At 43.9% G+C, this 20244-nt stretch overlaps 1 long non-coding RNA gene across 1 annotated transcript in view; it reads left to right on the top strand.

The window, feature by feature from the left end:
• The window catches only part of LOC116424077 (uncharacterized), a 109812-nt gene that overhangs the window by 43370 nt on the left and 46198 nt on the right, over positions 1–20244 (top strand). The window contains exon 2 of the long non-coding RNA XR_004234385.2: positions 6688–6771. This is a non-coding gene — a long non-coding RNA (uncharacterized LOC116424077). The remainder of the gene's footprint in view (positions 1–6687; positions 6772–20244) is intronic.

Below are 20244 nucleotides of genomic sequence, written 5' to 3'. Positions count from 1 at the left end.
GAGGCCTGCTCGCCAGGAAACGTGGGAATAACGGTCCTCCCGAGCGTTATTTTTTCATGCGCTGTGCAACTGTGGGCTGTGGCGGGTGGTTTTGGGTTTTGTAGTTTTAACCCTTTGCACTCGGAAGTTTTTCATTGGAAATGTTTTGACGTTTGATGAGATAGAGAGGATTTGTGAAGGCAACTCGAGAAATCACATATTGAGGGACAAAGCTGTTTTGTTTGAATATTTCTCAGATTTTGTATGAAGTTTGATATTAACCCTTTGCACTCGAAAGTTTTTCACTGGAAATTCAACATTTTCCGACGAGATGTAGACAACATCGTTTGAAACTAAGGTAATTTAAGGATTCTTTGAAGTGTACGAAACCTTTGGCAGATTAACCCTTTGCACTCGGAAGTTTTTCATTAGAAATATTTTAATATTTTCTGATGAGGCATAGACGACATTGTTTGAAACTAAGGTAACGATAATTCACAGATAAATTAAGCAATCAAGCTATTTTACTTAAATATTTCACATAGCAGTGCAAAGTTTAATTTAAAATACTAAATGTTCAACTTCATAGTTTTGCTGTATCAAATCAAGTGGTGGTTTATATAAAGACACTTAGCTATGCAACTTCGCTAATTACCACAGCATTGGAAAAAATATAAAATTTAATTCGAATTGATTATCTACTTAAAATATATTACATAACAGTATATCTGAGTGTTTCTATGTATAGTGATATAAGTTGACCTCAGTGAAAATTGCCATCCGTTTTCAAAATTGCAATTCAGTTTTCCGAAAATAGCCGGTACGCAATTTACCCTATGCACTCGAAAGTTTTTCAATGGAAATATTCAACATTCTAACGAGATATAGGTCACATTGTTTGAAACTAATTCAATAACTCATAGATACATTAAGCAACAGAGGTGTTTTATTTAAATATTCCACATAGCAACGCAAACTTTAATTTGAAATATTAAATATTCAACTTCATAGTTGCTGTAATTCTGTTATTAATTCGTTAATAATTCAAGTATCAACAAACCCACACTCCTCCCACCACAATTAAAACCACCCCTCACCCTCATATCCGAATTTCGCGAGAGCTCAGCGGCAGCAACGCGAAATAAAGAACGCACTCGCGTCACAAACGCTAGCAATTCCCGCCCTTTAAAAACTCACAACCCCGTCCCGCGCCGCAACAAATCGTCGCCAATTAATACGGGCACGGTTGCACGGCCGATCGGGAAGTTTCAATTGAAACGAACGCGACTCGTTGCGCCATTGTGCCGAAATACTGAATCGGAGTATACATTGTCTCGCGTCCAGGTGCGCGGGGAGCGGGGGAGCGGCTCGATATCGGCGGCCCGGCGTAGGCTAAGTTATTGCGCGAGACTTAATTGGATGCAAAAGAAGTTACAAAGTTCGCCGGGGACCGTGGGCCCGTCTCGAACACGATCTCACGGCTCTCCCCGGCCGTTGTTCCCTCTTTCTCCGCGGTCTTCCGCCGGTCCTCGTCCATCGCCTCGCCGATTCGGCTCCCCTAATCTGCCGAGCGTCGTACAAATAACTGCTCTACACGCGGACAAGTCCGACGTGTTAGTGCAGGTGGAGTGTAGGTTATGAAGAGTTGAAACAATCTGTTACGCGCCTAGAAATGACGGTATTAACGCTTTGCGTCCGCGTCTCGTAGAAATTTATTCGCTTGGCGCCGGCAGCAATTCGGATCACTTCGCTTGTCAAGAAAAACTTGTAACTTATTGTTACCTAAACAAAACTCCGACAATGCGAGCGATACTAGTGCTGTCGGCCACTGGGCGATACTTTGTGCACGACACCACTGTGTCGCCGGACGGCAGTAGGTTTATTAATAATTCTAGTATCAACAAGCCTACACTCCCACTACCATTGAAACCAGTTTCTTGAATTTCTCAGAGAAACACCTGTTATCTTTAATAATTGCAAAAAGAAGAAATGGAATCATTTTGACCCATCAGTCACCACATGACTCGATGCAACACGACTATGACGTTGAATACTTTGATCAATCACTATCGTTCAAAATCTCTTCAAAATCTCACCGTGTATTGATGGCTCATTAGACGGTGTGCATCAAGTATGGCTCGTCGAATGGTTTGGTAATTGGAAAGCATTGCCAGTTGAGAATGAATTTACTTATTCAGCACTTCGAGAAACGAGACGCGAACCTACACAAGACGAAACACCGAAAACCAACGTTCATTTTCAAATGCGAAACATCAACGGAAGGATTCAGGGTAGCGCCGGAAATCCCCCGAAGCTGTCTACTCTACATTCACTCCTCAAATCTGCTCACACCGGAGTCTGACGTACCAATTCCACGAGCCCATTCCAACATTAAATTCCGCGTGCGCGCGTCCCGGAAACCACGCACCCCTTTCGCTGGCACGTTTCCTCCCCCAAAAAAAGCAGGCTACGCATCGCCAGGAATATTCTCGTTACCGTTGCAACGAAAAACACGCGGCTAAATCCACGTCCCTCCCGCCGTCTGCTGTCCCGTCGCCGTTGGTCCCCGCTTTATTTTTTTATTTACTTCGTCGCTACCGCGTTTCCGGTAGAATAAATACCGTTACAGAACAAGTGCATTGTAGTGTAATCAATGGTATACACTGTCTAACGTGATTTTACTGTGAGCCACCGGTACACGCCGGCGTGAACTTGTATGTACATTCCAAAGAATCTTCGTCATCAAAGGGTTAATTGCCAGACGTCGCGATTATGATTTTTCATTGTACTACCTAAAAATGAGCCTATCGGCTGGTAGAGTCAAATGAAGTTCATTTCTCTCTTTTCCTTGTAATTTGTTATTTTTGTTATTACCTGCTTAGAAATGGAAAAATTTACAATTTTTTTACATGAAACTAGAAAAGCGTAATTAACCCAGTACAATGACGAGTGAGACTGATGAAGATTTCTAGACTAATTTGACAGCAATCGATGTTATTCATTACACAAAGCAAACAACTGTTTTGCTATTATCATCGTATTATCTTCAAATAAAATTTTCACTTAGAATGGACAATTTTCGATAGTAAAATACGCGAGATTAGTAGCAAAAATAAATATTACGCCAAGGAGTTAACAGTTTTGCTATTATCATTGTATCATCTTCAAATAAAATGTCCACTCGAAGTATGGACAATTTTGCATTTCTTCCAAATTATCGATAGTAAAATACACGAGCTTAGGAGCAAAAATAAATACTACGCCAAGGGGTTAACCAGAATTCCACCGTCGATCTCAAAATGACCGTCAACGTAACATCGTCCCAGTAAATCATCCAAGTCAATCACTATCATTCAAACATCCCCGACACTGTAACCAATCCGAGACGCTCGCGCTCGTTTTCGAAGAATAATGTCGCGCAAAAACCGTGCAACCGGCTCTCGCAGGCACGGCGAACGGTCCGGAGAACGGGGTGAAGAAGAGATGGAGGGGTCGGGCGCGTGTAACCGGTAACCCGGCTCTGTCCACTTATTAGCCGCTTAATGGACCACGATGTACGGGCCACGAATGTATGCTGTCTTCCTGCGGGGACCATCAAAAGAGGCGGGAGCGTCCCGTTTATTTAGCAAACACGCCAAACCGCAAACCCTATTTCTTCGGCCGGTTTAAAGGGATTAAAAAACACCGAACCTACAGAGAGAGAAAGAGAGAGAAAGAGAGAGGGTGGGAGGGAAACGGAGAAAGGTTGATACGGGGGCGAGGAGAAGGGGGGAGAAGGGGGAAGGGCTCAATTACGAGCCGGGACGGAAATCGATAGGCCTCCTCGGGCTCTCTCGCGGGAAGTAATTAAAAGCGCGCGAAATTTGTGGCCAGGTTCTTTTCACTCGCGGCCCCACCGCCGCCCCCTCGGCCATCCCCTATCTCCGATCTTTTCATTGTTGATCTTTATCGGCCGGCATCGACGGACGACGAAATATACGCGAGGATTCCCCGGTAATTGCGATCCGCCTGCGTATCGATGGTCGATATAATTGTTTCCGGTCCCGGCCGGGGATCGATTCCGCCGAAACCCCGAGCGAGTTAGGAGGCTCTCCGGGGAATTAACCGTTTCGTTTGACATCGCGCTGAAGGTGGGCGTCTGCGGCATTAATTTGGTAATTGGGGATTTAATTGTTGTTTGAGGCATTCCGCGAGGTGACTGGATTCTCGATTCTCGTTCGGGATGCTGGGAATTATTAACTATTTGCACTTGGAAGTTAGAAGTATTTGACGGTAGAACTCAGACAGTAGACTCGAGTGCAAAAGGTTAAAGACTATGCTTTTCAGAAAATTACTAGGCACTATCATTAAAAGACTATTTAACAGATGCTCCTGCAAGGCACTATCGATGGTTGATATCGATTCCTCCGAAACCCCGAATGAGTTAAGAAGCTCCCGGGGAATTAAACGTTTCGTTTGACATTCTGCCGAAGGTGAGCGTCTACAGCATTAATTTAGTAATTGGGTATTTAATTATTCTTTGAGGTATTTCGGTGACTGGTAAGTGAATTCTAGACCTCGTTGACGTTGGAGGGAAAATCGAGGTGTATACATGTGATACCCGTGACATTCGCAATATCTAGAATATCTATAGCAATTTCTGTATTAACACGTCAACATAAATTCCATCTGAAGCCACGTTTTTAGTGTCAATAAAATAATACAATTATTTCATTCCGAAAGACACCATCAAACTCCCAGGAATCAACCGATCGGCAAGAATCTATCCATCGATTCCAAAGCGTCAACGCGTTAACAATCGACAAAACAATTTCCACCGTACAATAACAATCATATTACACCTTAAACAACGCACTTATCTCGAATTCCGAGTACCAATCAGCATCGCAGCTCGACTCGCACGGCCGCCGAATGAATAATTCATCCGTCGTTAATCCGATCATACACAAAACTCTCCATTTCGCGTAAAAGAGGAGCGAAGCACCGCGGCGGTTCGAAACCAGCGAAATGTTCGGTCCGCCGAGGGAAAGTTTAAAAGGGGGAGACGCGCGCGGGCAATATCAGGAAACCCGGTGGCCCGTGAACAGGTCTCCGGCGTGCGCGTTTCAGTTTCAAAACCCGATACACAATATCGCAAGGAAGTTACCGTGCCAGTTATTGGCACCGTTCTCGGCCGTCCCGCCATTATTACGAGCGTCCAGTCGGAATTCATGAATGTTCCATGGGCTCGGCCCGACCCCGTCTCCGTCCAAGGTCTCGTATTTCCCGAAAGTTCGACGCCGGCAGCCGCAGCCAATCCCCTGACCGGGCCGGCAGCCGGCCCTACCACTTTTCCCGATCGCCGGAGCCAGTATTTCAATTATGTACACAACGAAACCCCGGGCCCGGGAACTATTCGCATCGTCGCTTTAAGATTAGAGGATTCCTCTAAGTTCATCGCGGGGGGATAGTAGGTCAGTTATCGGCACCTCTGGACCGTTCTTGGCCGCGGAGTTGCGAACATAGTTGCGGAACCTGCAGACTCCGGGGCTCGCGCAATAATTTAGGGTACGCTGGGTACTGATGCTGATGGGACTCTAACTTTCTCTGTCTCTCTCCCTTGCTCTTCAATTGTGAACCTCTGTCTTCCTTTCTTCCTCTATCTTTTCTCTCTCTTGCTCTCTGTCTCTCTTTTGTTCTTCACTTGTGAATCTCTGTCTTCCTTCCTCTCTCTCTCTTTCTCTCTCTCTTACTCTCTGTCACTCTCTTGCTCTTCACTTGTGAATCTCTATCTTTCTTCCTTCCTCTCTCTCCTCTCTCTCTCTCTCTTTCTCTCTGTCACTCTCTTGCTCTTCACTTATGAATCTCTATCTTCTTTCCTTTCTCTCTTTTCCTTCTCAGTCTCTCTCTCTCTCTCTCTCTTACTCTTCACTTGTAAAATTCCATCTTCCTTTCTTCCTCTTCCTCTCTCTCTCTCTTGCTCTTCATTTGTGCATCTCTATCTTTCTTCCTTCCCCTTCCTTCTCAGTCTCTCTCTCTTGCTCTTCACTTGTGAAATTCCATCTTCCTTCCTTCCTCCTCCTTCCTCTCTCTTTCTCTCTTTCCCTCTTTCCCTCTCCCTCTCTCTCTGTTGCTCTTCATTTGTGCATGTCTATCCTCCTGCCTACCTCTTCTCTCTCTCTCTACTTTCCTTCCTCTTCCTCTCTCTTTCTCTCTTCCCCTTTCTGTTGTTCTCTCTTCCTCTCTCCCTCTCTCTCTCTCGTAGTTTTAACATGACCTGGAGAACAATATGCGCTGACCGCTTCGAATCTTATCCCTGATGGTCGGCTTAATGTACACCGGCTCGCGTATATCGATCCCGCTGATCGAGCTCGTCGGAATGCGCGCCCGGTAATCTCGTAAATTCGTGAGAAAGTTAATTAAACGAGCCTCGGACCACGGCCGGCTGCGGAACGCGCAAGGTCACGTGGTCTGAGGAAGGATTAATGTCGCCTAAACCTGCCGAGCAAGTTAGGGGATGGAGTAGACTTGAATACGAGTGGACTGGTGATTATTCGATTGGATCCTGATGCGGGTGTATAGATGTTTCGAGACTGATTTAAGATGTTTGACGAGAGTATCTTTGTGATTAGGAATCTTGTTTCATTGAATGAGAAAGGTGTTCCGTTTGAAAATAACATATTTTGAAAAATAAAGCTCTTTTATCTATTAATTGCTAACCCTTTGCAGGTGAATGCCGACATTTCGAGAGATAAAACATATTTGGAACACCAAGTCGCAAACAGATGATTTAATTACTCAAACAGCAGATCGGTGAGTAGTTTCTTCTATTATTTAAGCAATCAATATATAATTTAGCTTCATTTACTAAAGATTCTATATATATCAAAGAATCTTCTTCCTCAAAACAGCTATCCTCGAAACAAACATAGAAATTATAGCAAGCGATCACTCAATATATTCAAGCAATCAATACATAATTTAATTCATCTACTAAATATTCTATATATATCAAAGAATCTTCTTCCGCGAAAGAGTCCTCGAAATAAACACAGAAATTAGAGCAAGCAATCAATCAATATATTCAAGCAATCAATATATAATTTAGCTTCATCTAAATATTCTATATATATCGAAGAATCTTCTTCCTCAAAAGAGCAATCCTCGAACCAAACCTAGACATTAGACGAGCACAGAATCCTCTTCTCAAGATCGCCAGCAAGTTTCGGTTTACATAAATCCCTCGCGTCGATCTGCACGCCCGGTCGCACATCCCGAATGCCCAAAGAAATATAACCGTCCGCGGATAACGACGTCGCTCTAATTACGAAACTTTCTGGAACTCGAAGAAACCGGAAGCACCGGCGAACGGAAAAACCCGATTTATTTTCCTCTTGATGGTTCATAATGAAGCGCGGCGTGCAGCATTCCGATAAGTTAATTCCAAAGCATCCCGCGTTTCCGCGGGATATTTTCCGGGCGTTTTCCTATTCCGGAAGTTCGTTAAAAAGCGCGAGCGGCCATTAATTTTAATTCGTTCCTGCCCGGGAGTCAAAGGGCGCGGAGAGAGCAAGATTTTTTTCGCCTCCACTGCCGCCGCCGCCTCCGCCCCGCCGACCTCGCCGAAGTTGCTTCTGAAATCCGGTTAACCGTGATCCGCGGCGGTAATTAACTATCCAGCGAAATTCATTGTCGGAGAGGCCGCTCGCGGAAGCTCCGCATCGGTCCCGCGAGACGCGTAAGGCTGCGTTTACATCGCGGCTTGAATGCCTGCGATGAGATCATCGATCAACGCGTTAACAAAAGATATTCAAGGTAACTTTCTTTACTTTTAGAGCTATGGTGATCTCATGCTTTCAACTGTTCAGTCTTTATAACGAAAGTAATTAGTAATACAAAGCCTAGAGTCCTCTAAACTTTGAAGATCTAACTTAGAAGCTATCTTTGAAGTTTCAGAGCTTAATCTTCACACGTTGCCAAATAAACACTGAAACTCTGATACAAGCGGAACAGTTTGCTTAACTGTGTTCGACGAATATACACGTCATAAAGCTTGACACGATACTAATTCTTTCATAAATTCTTTACTTTTTCCCAGAAACACGTAATTCTTCGTTTGATCTTTCATTAAAATCCACTCTACTTGCATCCGTCCTTCGACGAGTACAAGCTCCATTTTTCGATTTTATTGCTCGCAAAACGAGAGATTTTTCCAACCGAATTCCACAGTCAACTATTTGATAGAACAAACCTAGAGAATCAATGTTGTCTGTAACAACTGCACTACTGTTTCTCTATTTAACTCACGTAAGAAAATTCTGTTCACTCCTGAATTCCACAGTACAATGGAACATGTTTCCACGCTTGATTCTCGTCGAGGTTCTTATCGAGCATCGAAGCTGCGATGTAAACGCAGCCTAATTCGACTTACAAGCCGGCGGACGGCCATATTTGGCCGGACCTTTTTCCGAACGCGGCGCGCGCTCGAAACGGAACCGGTTTACGCATTAATCATTATCGCATCCGCCTCTAATGACGAACAGGAGCGACGCGACGCGCAGCCGAGGAATAAATTGGCCCGCGACCGCATTAACTTTGTTGTCAATTAGATTGTCCGACGACGTTCCAATTTCCTCGCGACATCGCTGGGGCGCCGCGCCGGTTTTGTGACGGTGATTTCTATGAAAACGTCGCCGTCACGCTTTCAATTTCATTTTCGTGCTACATCGGGGGATCTGCTTATCTCTCCTCGTTGCTCTCGGGAGGGATCTCTCTCCCTTAGGTTTTTCCATTTCTTTCCCCTTGTTTGGACTGTGTCGTGACGAGATCCTCCGTCGAGATTTCTTAAGATGCTGCAGTGAAATTGAAACGATAGTTTCTCTGTTATTAGTGCTTTGGGTTTTACGGGAATTATATCTGTCTGTCTTCTTGGGAATTGTGGTTGGCGATAGTAAGCGGTATAGATAGAAAATAGTAAGGAAGAGCAGGCTGTAGTAAATAATAAGGGAAAATAATAAATGATAGTAAGTACTGGCAGGTAATAGTAAGTTGTAGTAATAATAAATAAAAACAGTAAATAATAGCTAGTAAGGGAAGGTAATGGTAAATAATAAAAGTAGTAAATGATAGCAAGTAATAGCAAGTAGTAGCAAGTAGTAGCAAGTAGTAGCAAGTAGTAGCAAGTAGTAGCAAGTAGTAGCAAGTAATAGCAAGTAATAGCAAGTAATAGCAAGTAATAGCAAGTAATAGTATGTTACAGTAATAATAAATAGAAACAGTAAACAATATCAAGTCATAGCAAGTAGTAGCAAGTAGTAGCAAGTAATAGCAAGTAATAGTAGGTTACAGTAATAATAAATAAAAACAGTAGATAATAGCAAGTAATAGAAGGTAATAGTAAGTTATAGGAATAATAAATAAAAACAGAAAATAATAGCAAGTAATAGAAGGTAATAGTAAGTTATGGGAATAATAAATCAAAACAGTAAATAATAGCAAGTAATAGAAGTTAATAGTAAGTTAAGGTAAAACTAGTAAACGATAGCAAGTAATAGAAGTTAATAGTAAATAATAAAAGTAGTAAACGATAGCAAATAATAGCAAGTAACAGTAAATAATACAAAATAACAGTAAATACTACTAAAAATAACAAATAATACTAAATAACAGTAAACACTAATAAAAAATAACAAATAATACTAAATACCAGTAAACACTACTAAAAACAACAAACAACACCACGCAATCCCATCGCAAACGAAGCGACAACAGCCACAAAAGGGAACCACCGCGTCAAAGACCTAATACCCCCAATGATCTCGATTCCGAGGAACGCTTCTCCCGATGATCGCCTCTCGGCCGATCCCGCGGCGATGACGCGATCGCGTCGAAAGCCAAGACCCCTTGCGGTCCCGGGGTTTCCGTGGAACGTCACGCCAATCTGTCCCAATTTAAACAACGTTCGCGGTTGCCGTTGCAGTTAATAAATAACGCCGAAGTGGCACCGCGCTGCGCCGGGGCCCCGGGCGGCGCACGCATACCTCTCTAAAGTGAGGTTAATTTCGCGGTCAGTTAGCAGGCAACCATGGGCTCGTTGCCTCTCATTGTCAGCCGGCCAACTTTATTGACAGCGAGAAAGAATCGGGGCCGAAGCCCTGCGCGCTGTTTGCCCCCGCGATGCGCTCGACATTGTTACGCGCGCTGCCCCGGCCTCCCGATATATATTTAGCCGACGATTAAAAGTCCGAACGCCGTCGTCGACGGGGAATCTGTACGATTCGGGCAGCTGGCGGAACGTTCTCCGGGGTCCCGGGATCAAGACACACTATTTCTCGCCGCTGAAAACGCAGACGCTACCGCGTGACAACGCGATTACCAGGAATAGGGGAGTCGCCATTGTCTTCTGGGTCCTTACGATTTCTTTACGAGACTTCATACTTCGCGTAATGCGTGTCTTAGGCGGCTGAAGAATCTCGTATAAATAGAACGTTTCTAGAGGAGCGTCTCCTCTAAAGTTAGCTATGATGTAGCTGGTGTGCCTCTGTTCCTCGATTAAACTGTTACCATTGTTGTCCCGTTATCAAGATACTAAATACTACCTTAACACGTTCTTGTTAATTTTTTTAAGACTTAAGGATGTATGGAGCGTATACGACCCTCACTTTTACAATTAAAATTAAATAAACGCAATATACATGATGTTGAAATACCTTTGACTCTACACTAAATTTTGAAGTTCTTCGTTTTTCAATGAGAATTCATTTTCGGCCTGAACGGAAAATTCGGCGGGGATCGTATACGCCCTACGCGCACGGGACGTGTCAACCCCTTGTACAATGAGGATTGAGACTCGTGATGAAGATTTCTAAACTAATTTAACCCCTTGTCCTACAACAACGAGTGAGACTCGTGTTGAATCAAAGCGAACTATTTTGCTATTATCAATGTATCATCTTCAAATAAAATTTCTACTTCAAGTAGAATGCAAAATTTTGTATTTCTTACAAATCGTTGATAGTAAAATATTAGACGAGCTTAGTAACGAAAGTAAATATTACGCCAAGGGGTTAACAAACAGTTTTGCTATTATCATTGTATTATCTTCAAATAAAATTTCTACTTGAAGTAGAATGGAAAATTTTGTATTCCTTACAACTTATCGATAGTAAAATATTACACGAGCTTAGTAACAAAAATAAATATTCAAGGGGTTAACAAAGTGACGTTCGTACATCTCAGTAATTACAACTACTAATCAGAAATCAACGAACGCACTTAGCCTATTGGACGACGCTCCATCCCCGATGATCGCATCGAGTTTACCAAAGTTCCAGCGACGATTCGTCCCGCAAAAAGACACGCCACGGGCAATTCCCCGAAGGAAGACGCGAGAATTCGGGGCTGGGGCGGACACAATCCAGCACGATAATTCAATAACTAGCGCGTAAGCGACGAGAGACAGAGCGAGCGCGAGCGAGCGCGCGCGGCTGGACGGTTCCCGTGTTAATTAGAAAGGCCCGTGGCGTGGGCTCTCTTAACGATCACAATGCGCGCTGTCAGAGATAGAAACGTCCGACCGTGGACGTCGACTAATCCATCAAGCGAGCCGAGTGGGCAGCTCGCGCGCGGCGATTAGCGAGCGACGCGGAGGACTCGTCGGAAACGCGGAACGCGCCGCGGCGTTGCTCTCGGTCCCGGCATCGTTCTTTAATCGAGGAAAGTGTTACGGCCACGCTACCAGGCCCGGTTGATATGCATAACGAGGTCATTTGGTTAAACGCAGACAAAACAAGGGAGCAGTTGCCCGCGCTTTCCGCGCTGGAACCGCTTAACAAGAAACTCGCGCTGCTTTGCATCGAAATCGTCCCGGGTTCGTGCTCCCCGCGGCTCGGGCGAGGGGATCCCCCTTGGGGAAAGCGGGACAGGACGCTTCTCCCTTCGTTGTGGCCGTTCCTTCCCTTTCCGCGCGCTCTCCGATCGCTTTCGCTCTTTCGCGGCCGTCCGTCGATCGTCTGGATCGCGTCGATCCCTTGCTCTTCGAGTTCTCTCTTAAGTTCTTTCACAATTGCTGCAAGAATGCAGATACTTGTTTAAAAAATGAGCTGATTCTAATGCCAAATGCTTAGCCGTCTGATGCTAAACCAATTTTCACACTAATTTCTCCGAGAATTATCCTCGATCTCCGTAACAATTATAAAAAGAATGAATCAGGAATGCGTCATTTTGACCTCTCAGGTAGCTCTAGCGTTAAAAACTAAAAAACTCTTGATGCTGGAGTTTCGTGTTTGGAATAGGGTTGCAGCTATGGAACTGATTGCTGAGTCGTTAATAGATTGATGTAGCTATTAAGCTATGATTACTAAGACACTGTTATTATTATTAAAAGAATGGTTACTAAGCTACTGTTACCAGCCTAGTGTTATCAAAAAGACTCCACAATCACCGAAGAGAGATTCCCCAGGCAAACCACTCAGCTCCGCTAGAAGCAATAAAACCCACCCCAGCGATCTCGCGCAGTTCCTCCGGAGCGCGAACGGACAGATTACAGAAGGTCGGTAAACAAGAAGATTCCGGAACGAAGCGAAAGTCACGCAACTTCCGCTATACAGCGATCCGCGCGAAGATCGGCGGGCGAAGTTTCGCGATCAGTTCAGATCTCTTCGCAAATTTCGCTGTCAGCCCTTGAAAACCCCCGGCGATCCCGTCCCGCCAAACGGCAATGCATTTTGATAGCCCATTGTTAAAGGAATGACAGGGAAACGAGACGAGGGGGTGGGTGCGTGGGGTCGAAAGAACGAGGGAAGGGAACGGGGGGGGGGGGGGCAGACCGCGGAGAGAGACCATCGAAAAGTTTCGAGGAGGGCGTTTCGGAATGGAGACATAACGGCGGAGTTTGCCTTATTCATGAGTTCCATGGTATCCAGGCCTGGTATAACTGATGGAAGACGGGGTTGTAAGGCCACGATGGCCATGTACCGAAGTTGTATCAACGAACGGCCTCTCAGTCCTCACCGCGTAACGATGATAATATGCTACGTGCCTCGTGTCGGAAACGACAACTACCCGAACTGAATACACAGCCTCCTGTAATCATATATATCCTCCTCCTCCTCCTCCTTCTCCTGCTCCGACCACCTCCTCCTTCGCCTGGTACTCCCCTCCCGCCCTCCTCCTACGCCTGTTCAACTCCCCACACCCCGGAACCCGTTCGTCCGGCCGAGCCACCCAGTAGATGCCTCGACACCCACTTCGTACGAATCTTCACGATGCCACGACCTTTTACGAGGCCACGATGTGTCGTCTTATTCTGTTGCTGCTTCTTCTACCGATTCCGTTCTCCCTCGTTATTCCCTCCTACTTCTGCTTTTTCTTCGACCTTCGTTTTTTCTGCTACTTCTCGGTTTTCTGTCGTTCCTTTTGCTCCTCCGGCTTTGGGCTCCCCCTTTTGTTACTCTTTTGCTCTTGTTCTGCTTTCTTTTGTAGTTCATGAATTTTTATTGGGAGCTCGGCGGCTGAGCGATCGGAGTTTTACAGTGATAGCGAGGTGGAGGCGATAGTTGCTTAGCGAACGTTGTTTAGAGCAATGGTAGCTTAGTGGTCGTCGTTTAATAGGGATATCAGAGTGATGATAGTATCTTAGTTATCATCGTTTGATACTAACACTAGGCTAGTAGCAATGGTAGCTTAGTAATCATCGTTTAACAGTAGTATCAGAGTGGTAATAGTATCTTAATTATCAACGTTTGATACTAACACTAGGCTAGTAGCAATGGTAGCTTAGTAATCATCGTTTAACAGTAGTATCAGAGTGGTAATAGTATCTTAATTATCAACGTTTGATACTAACACTAGGCTAGTAGCAATGGTACCTTAGTAATCATCGTTTAACAGTAGTATCAGAGTGGTAATAGTATCTTAGTTATCATCATTTGATACTAACACTAGGCTAGTGGTAACTATAGCTTAGTAATCATTCTTTTAATAATAATAACAGTATCTTAGTGCTCATAGCTTTATAGCTATATCAATCTATTAACAACGGTTCAGTAATCATAGTTTAATAGTGATACTAAGCTAGTAGAGATCTTAGCTTAGTGAACGTAGTTTAATAGTAATGCTAGGCTAGTAGCAATGGTAGCTTAGTAATCATCGTTTAACAGTAATATCAAAGTAATAATAGTATCTTACTCATCATCGTTTAATACTAACACCAGGCTAGTAACAGTAGCATAGTAACCATTCTTTTAATAATAGTAACAGTATCCTAATAATCACAGCTTAATAGCTACATAAATCTATTAACAGTTCAATAATCACTTCCACAACTGCAACCATACTCCAAACACCAACCTCCATCATCAATAACAACCTAGCAACAGTAACAAATCTAAAATCAAAAAGTATCCCAACAAATCGCTGAATCCGACACTTCGTGTCCTTTTCCTGTTTATTTTCCTCTCGTCTTCCGCGCTTTTCTTCCTCTCCAATTTCCTTCGTTCCCCTTGTTCGCCTCTCCTCTTTCAGTTCCTGTTGTCCTTCTTCCATCTACACGGCTCTCCTCGCGCTTCGCTCCGTGTCCACGCGACAGCGAGCTCGTTCACCGTGATCCCCATTCGTTAGCACTCGAGGCCGCCGCAGCGGGTATACGTCCCGGCGGACGTGCGGGATCGATCGGCGTCGATTAGACCGAGAAATTGCTCTCGCAGAATACGAGCGGAGCATTCTTACCCTTGCAACGGGGCACCGACCACTTCGGGGCTGAGCCGGCCAATTACACGCGTGCGGATTCGCCGAATCGGGACTCTTAACTCCTTTCGGGGTCACCTGGGTCGAAAACTATCCCACTTTATTCGGCTTCTCGTGCATAGTCCACGGTGCAGTTTAATATTTTGTTTAAACTCTTCCGCGCAGTTTAAAATTTTATTTGACCGGTTAACCGTGGAATTCAGTTGGAAAAACCTCTCGTTCCGCGCTCGATGAATGAAAAAAATGGAGCGTGCACTCGTCGAAGGATGAATGCACGTAGAGTAGATTTTAACTTGCCCTACAGACTCGTGATTTTCAATATGATTCAACGAATATATATTCCATGGCGTTAGTTAATTTTTCTTTATAAGACACTACTATTGACGCTGATATTATAATATCAAAGCAAAATGTAACGGTAAGATGAAGTTCCTTCTGTATACTCGGGGATTGGAGATTGGAGGATCGAAAAATGCAGCCCCAGTTCCAATCGAAGCTGCGAATAAGCTTCCTGCAACTTTGACGAAGTTGCGAACGAAAACATTCCCACGACCGTTGCATAAGAGCTTCACTCAGCCATCGGGAACAATGTTTTCCCGTTCTAAAATCGGAAGTCGCATTTTTAGCCGAGGTCCCAGCAAATCCGTTCTCCGAGTTCCCGGTAATTTCGTGTGTTCATTCATTCTTAAACACTCCGATCGGCTATCGACAGTTCATACTACTTCTGGACGTTCGCAGATAACTGCCTTAACCCCTGTTATGAAGATCTCACTTTCAGTTATTAAAGACACCGTATAAAATTCATCATCGATGTTCACATCTGTTCCGGCATGGTTCCTGTTCTGTTCTGGTTGAGACACAGCTAGCGTGTCTAAACACAGTAATAAGGAAATTTTGGAAGCATTTTATTGCTAACTGCAATTTTTACATCCGATGTCATAAATGACCAACTGTCGAAGCTGACATATAAAAAAACGGCAGCTCAACCACCTAAACTCCGAGCGCACTGCCACGGATAAGGACACCATATATATATAGTATTTTATATTTATTGGAAACTTGGAAACTTGGAAACTTGGCAACTTGGAAATATGGAAATTTTGAAGCTCTGAAGCTTGACAGCTTGGAAACTTGGCAAATTGGCAAATTGTCAAATTGGCAACTTGGCAACTTGGCAACTTGGCAACTTGGAAATATGGAAACTTGGAAACTCTGAAGCTTGACAGCTTGAAAACTTGGCAAGTTGGAAATATAAAAACTTGGAAACTTTGGAGCTTGACAGCTTGGGAACTCGGAAACTTGGAAAATTGGCAACTTAGCAACTTGGAAATATGGAAATTTGGAAACTCTGAAGCTTGACAGCTTGGACACTTGGCAAATTGGCAACTTGGCAACTTGGAAATATGGAAATTTTGAAACTCTGAAGCTTGACAGCTTGGAAACTTGGCAACTTGCCAGAATTCTAACATTTCTCAATGATTTCCCTAAAACCTCTTTTCTACAAACATCACTATACTCTAGTCTCCTTAGAATTCTCTCCATTATTCCTACAGTATATACATAGTATTTTATATTTATATATATATAGAGAGAGACAGACATGTAGAGAAACACAAGTTCATCACTAATCACGCTGCACTCACTGAACAACACACACACTTTAACTTTGTATACACATACACATTCCTTTCACTCGATATTCAACAAATACTACTTTCGATACTTTCGAACGAGAGAAGAAGCCTTTTTCCATCACAACTATTTCACACAAGGTTAATTCCATCATTTCATCGTTCAATCTCCCACCATTCAAAATAACACTTGAAACGTCACAGGTTAACACAGGCGACTAACCTTCGAAAAGGCTGTGAAATCTATTTTCCGAGTTTCAAAGCACACGACCTATCCGTTCGGAACGAGGTTCGTAGGTGAGCCTCGCGCAATCGTGACGCGGTTCCAAGCTGTGGACGTCCCGGCCGCGTGGCATTACTGCTTAATGTCACGTACCGATTCCCTTACCGATGCGTGACTAAGAACGAAGCCGGTCCGTCCTAAAAATCCCCGCGACCGGCCCGGCATACGAATCGGCCGACTGTTATTTCCTCGTGAGTTACACGCTCGCGAGCCGATTTTTCCCCCGAGAGGAGCGAGAGAGAACTGGAAGTGAGAAAAGAGGAGGGACAGCGAGAGGCAGGAAAATTTCATGCGATCAAAGGCACCCGATACCGCGGCCTTCTCTCCTGCTTTCGGAATATTCAAACCCCCGGGTCACATGCATACTTCATTCGCCGCCCCGAGAAATCCGTTTATTATTGAACCCTCGCAGCTTTCGGAATCGCTGGAATTAATCTGCTCGCCGGCCGTGAATCGCGGCCCGTGTTTGATGTACCGCGGCTGCGAAAAAATACGAGAGAGAGAGGGAGAGGAATGCGGGGAAAAATACGGACGATGGAATTTTATTGGAAATCGGAAGTTTCCAGCTTTCGTCGCGTTCCTTTCTCGGAAGCTTTCGTTTCCGTCTTTGTTTCGCATTCTCGGAATGGCCGGGACGGCGGGCCGAGCGTTCGGTTTACGGGGGATCGCGTCGCGATGGGGGTGTAGTGGAGCGATCGCCGGATTCCCGGGTAATTCATGCATAATCTTGACCCAATTCGGTGCCAGCCTGCACGTAATTCGACGTAATACGCGTTTAAAGCGGCGTAACCGTGATTTAGGTACACTTAACTTCGCGCCGTAATGAAGCCACGTTTGAGCCGGGCTTTGGGTTCGACGTGATTTGTTGCGCACGCCGTTGTAATCGAGAGTGATGAACTTTCCACTCGTTATTCCTCCAATTTGGATTACGTCGGCCGTGCGTCTTCGTTACTCCGCCGCGGTTTCGCCGGAGGCTGATGTCGCGATGCGGGTTTTTTCGGTTTAACCCTTTCGGAGGGATCTCTGGAGGTTACTTATGGGGAAATTGTTTGTAGAGGATGGTTATGGTGTTCGACACTTTAGTTTTGTCGTTTCTTGATATTTAACGCGTTAATTTTTGTAAGAAAAGATTTTTAAGGGACACATGGTCAAGAATAGCTGTTTACGTTGGAAAGCACCGAAAACATCAAGTAACGATATCAAAATATATAAAATTAAAGAAACTTGAATATAACTTAATTTTTTAGCTGAAATATCAATACAGTTCATAAGCAAAATATGACCGAAATTTCCGTGGCACAGAACGCGTTAACTACCGAGCAATTAGAGTTCTCAAATTTTCTATACAAATTAGATGTTTCTTGAGATTCGAAGGGTTGTCTAGGCGCTTCTGTTCATCAGTATCAATTATAATTTTCTTACTGTATCCTTCAATAAATAAATCAAAGTAAATTTATTTGAATAAATGTTATTTCTTGATATTTTTTGTAATAACAGAATATTCGTGATGTCATTAGTATAGTTCATATAACCGAATTATTAAGGTTATCGATATATTTATAAAACATCGACGTCGCATTGCAGGAAACTATCGTATAAATTTCAGGAACATTGATGACTCATAAATCAATTACTGTCTAACGCGTGACATTCTTAGAAAAGCTCTTTGTAACAAAGAGAAAGCTCTCACTGAAAATCTAAATCTCTTAACTGCAAATCTAAAGCTTCGAATCGAACTATCCAAACCTTCAACAAACTAAGACGACCCAAATTAGAATAACCTAATTAAGCGTACTCCATTCGAAGCGAAAACACTTCCGCAATTTGCTAAGTATCCACAAAACACTTCCGCATTTCTGGTAAATATCCACAAAAATTGTTTAGCCGTTCGCACAATGACAACTCCAGGACACCCTGGATAGACGGTGTTTATTATAAAACAAGTTAACCGACCCGTGTTTGCCGTGACTAACGAGAAAGACGAAAAACAACGAGAAAAAGTCAGGGAGGCAGGACAAAAATACGCGAAAAATGGTTCCCCGAGTATCGCGGTACGATCGGTCGCGCTCGTTGCGTGAAATCTGTCCCGCCCGCCGGGGTAAATAGATATACACCGGCGTTCGCTCGATTTTAAATGTAAACAGGCCAAAAATCACCGGGAACCGAGCGCCCGCCCCTTTCCCGGCTGCAGCGAGCGGCGCTCTTTGCGATGAAGTTCGCGAACGGATACGCGGCCTAAATAACGCGGCCCCTTTGGCCGCGTGTACAGTGCCTAATTCCCCGGCGACCCGGTAAATATGTGCTCCTAATTACCATTGATATTAATTGTGTGTTTACCCCGGGCGAATCGCGTTTGCCGAAACGAGACGCGCGTCCCGAGGAATCAAAAATTGGCGCGACAGACTGGTGCTGTCTGGAGGCATTTTTCAATGATTTTGTTGTTGTTGGAATAATGGAGAGAATTATGAGGAGAATAGAGTATAGTGATGTTTGTAGAAACGTGGTTTTAGGGAAATCATTGAGAAATGTTAGAGTTACGGCAAATTGCCAAGTTTCCAAGCTATTAAGCTTCAGAGCTTGAAATTTCCATATTTCCAAGTTGACAAATTTCCAAGCTGTCAAGCTTCAGAGTTTCCAAGTTTCCAAGTTTCCAAGCTGTCAAGCAGCTGAGTTTCCAAATTCCCATATTCCCAAGTTTCCATGTTGCCCATTTGCCAAGTTTCCAAGTTTCCATGTTACCCATTTGCCAAGTTTCCAAGTTTCCAAGCTGTCAAGCTTCAAAGTTTCCAAGTTTCCAAGCTGTTAAGCTTCAAAGTTTCCAAGTTTCCAAGTTTCCAAGCTTCAGAGTTTCCAAGTTTCCAAGCTTCAAGCTTTAAGCTTCAAGTTTTCAAGTTTCCCAATTTCCGAGTCTCCAAATCCCCAAGTTCCCAAGTTTCTAAATTAAGTTATTTCTATTACTGTGTTATTATTTGAATTATTATTCATCAGTATTTTTATTGCTATCTATTAATGTTTCTATTGCAACCTGTCATTACTTCTACTATTTCTAATATTTCTATCGCAGTCTATTATTATTCCCATTACTATCTACTACCTCTATTACTATCATCATCCCTATCACTATCTCCCACTATCCCCAAATATTCCAACATTCCCACCTCCATTCACAACCTTAGTAAATATTTATTTCCAAAAATAAACGCAACAAAGTTTGAAAACTAAGTGTATATTTATCAGTATATAAAAACTGAAAACGGAACTTCGATGGTTGAGCGTTTGCCACTGCCGAACGACGCGGAGAGAGAAAAGACGCTGAAAAAAAATGGCCGCCGTCAGGAAAAGCAACCGACTCCTGCGAGGGAGAGGACTGCACCAACGGATACTTTGTAGCCCTTAAAAATATATTTCACGCTCGCTCCGAACACACAGAATCGTCGCAGCGTTCGAACCTCGAGATCGGGAACACTTTTAGATCACGGTTATTTCAGTTCCGTCGTTAACGTATTCTCGGGAACTCAGCAAATCCGGCGGGGTGTCCCGTAGAAAATCCCTCGGGAAGATTACGGACGATGATGCAGCCCGGTTTCTTCAATTAGCTGTCTAGAACGGTGCCAGGTGTCTCGGACG

This window comes from Nomia melanderi, chromosome 12, assembly GCF_051020985.1.
Source record: "Nomia melanderi isolate GNS246 chromosome 12, iyNomMela1, whole genome shotgun sequence".
Taxonomy (NCBI): Eukaryota; Metazoa; Arthropoda; class Insecta; order Hymenoptera; family Halictidae; genus Nomia; species Nomia melanderi.
Note: the sequence above shows the minus strand (reverse complement) of the source record. Positions and strands in the feature narration are given on the sequence as shown.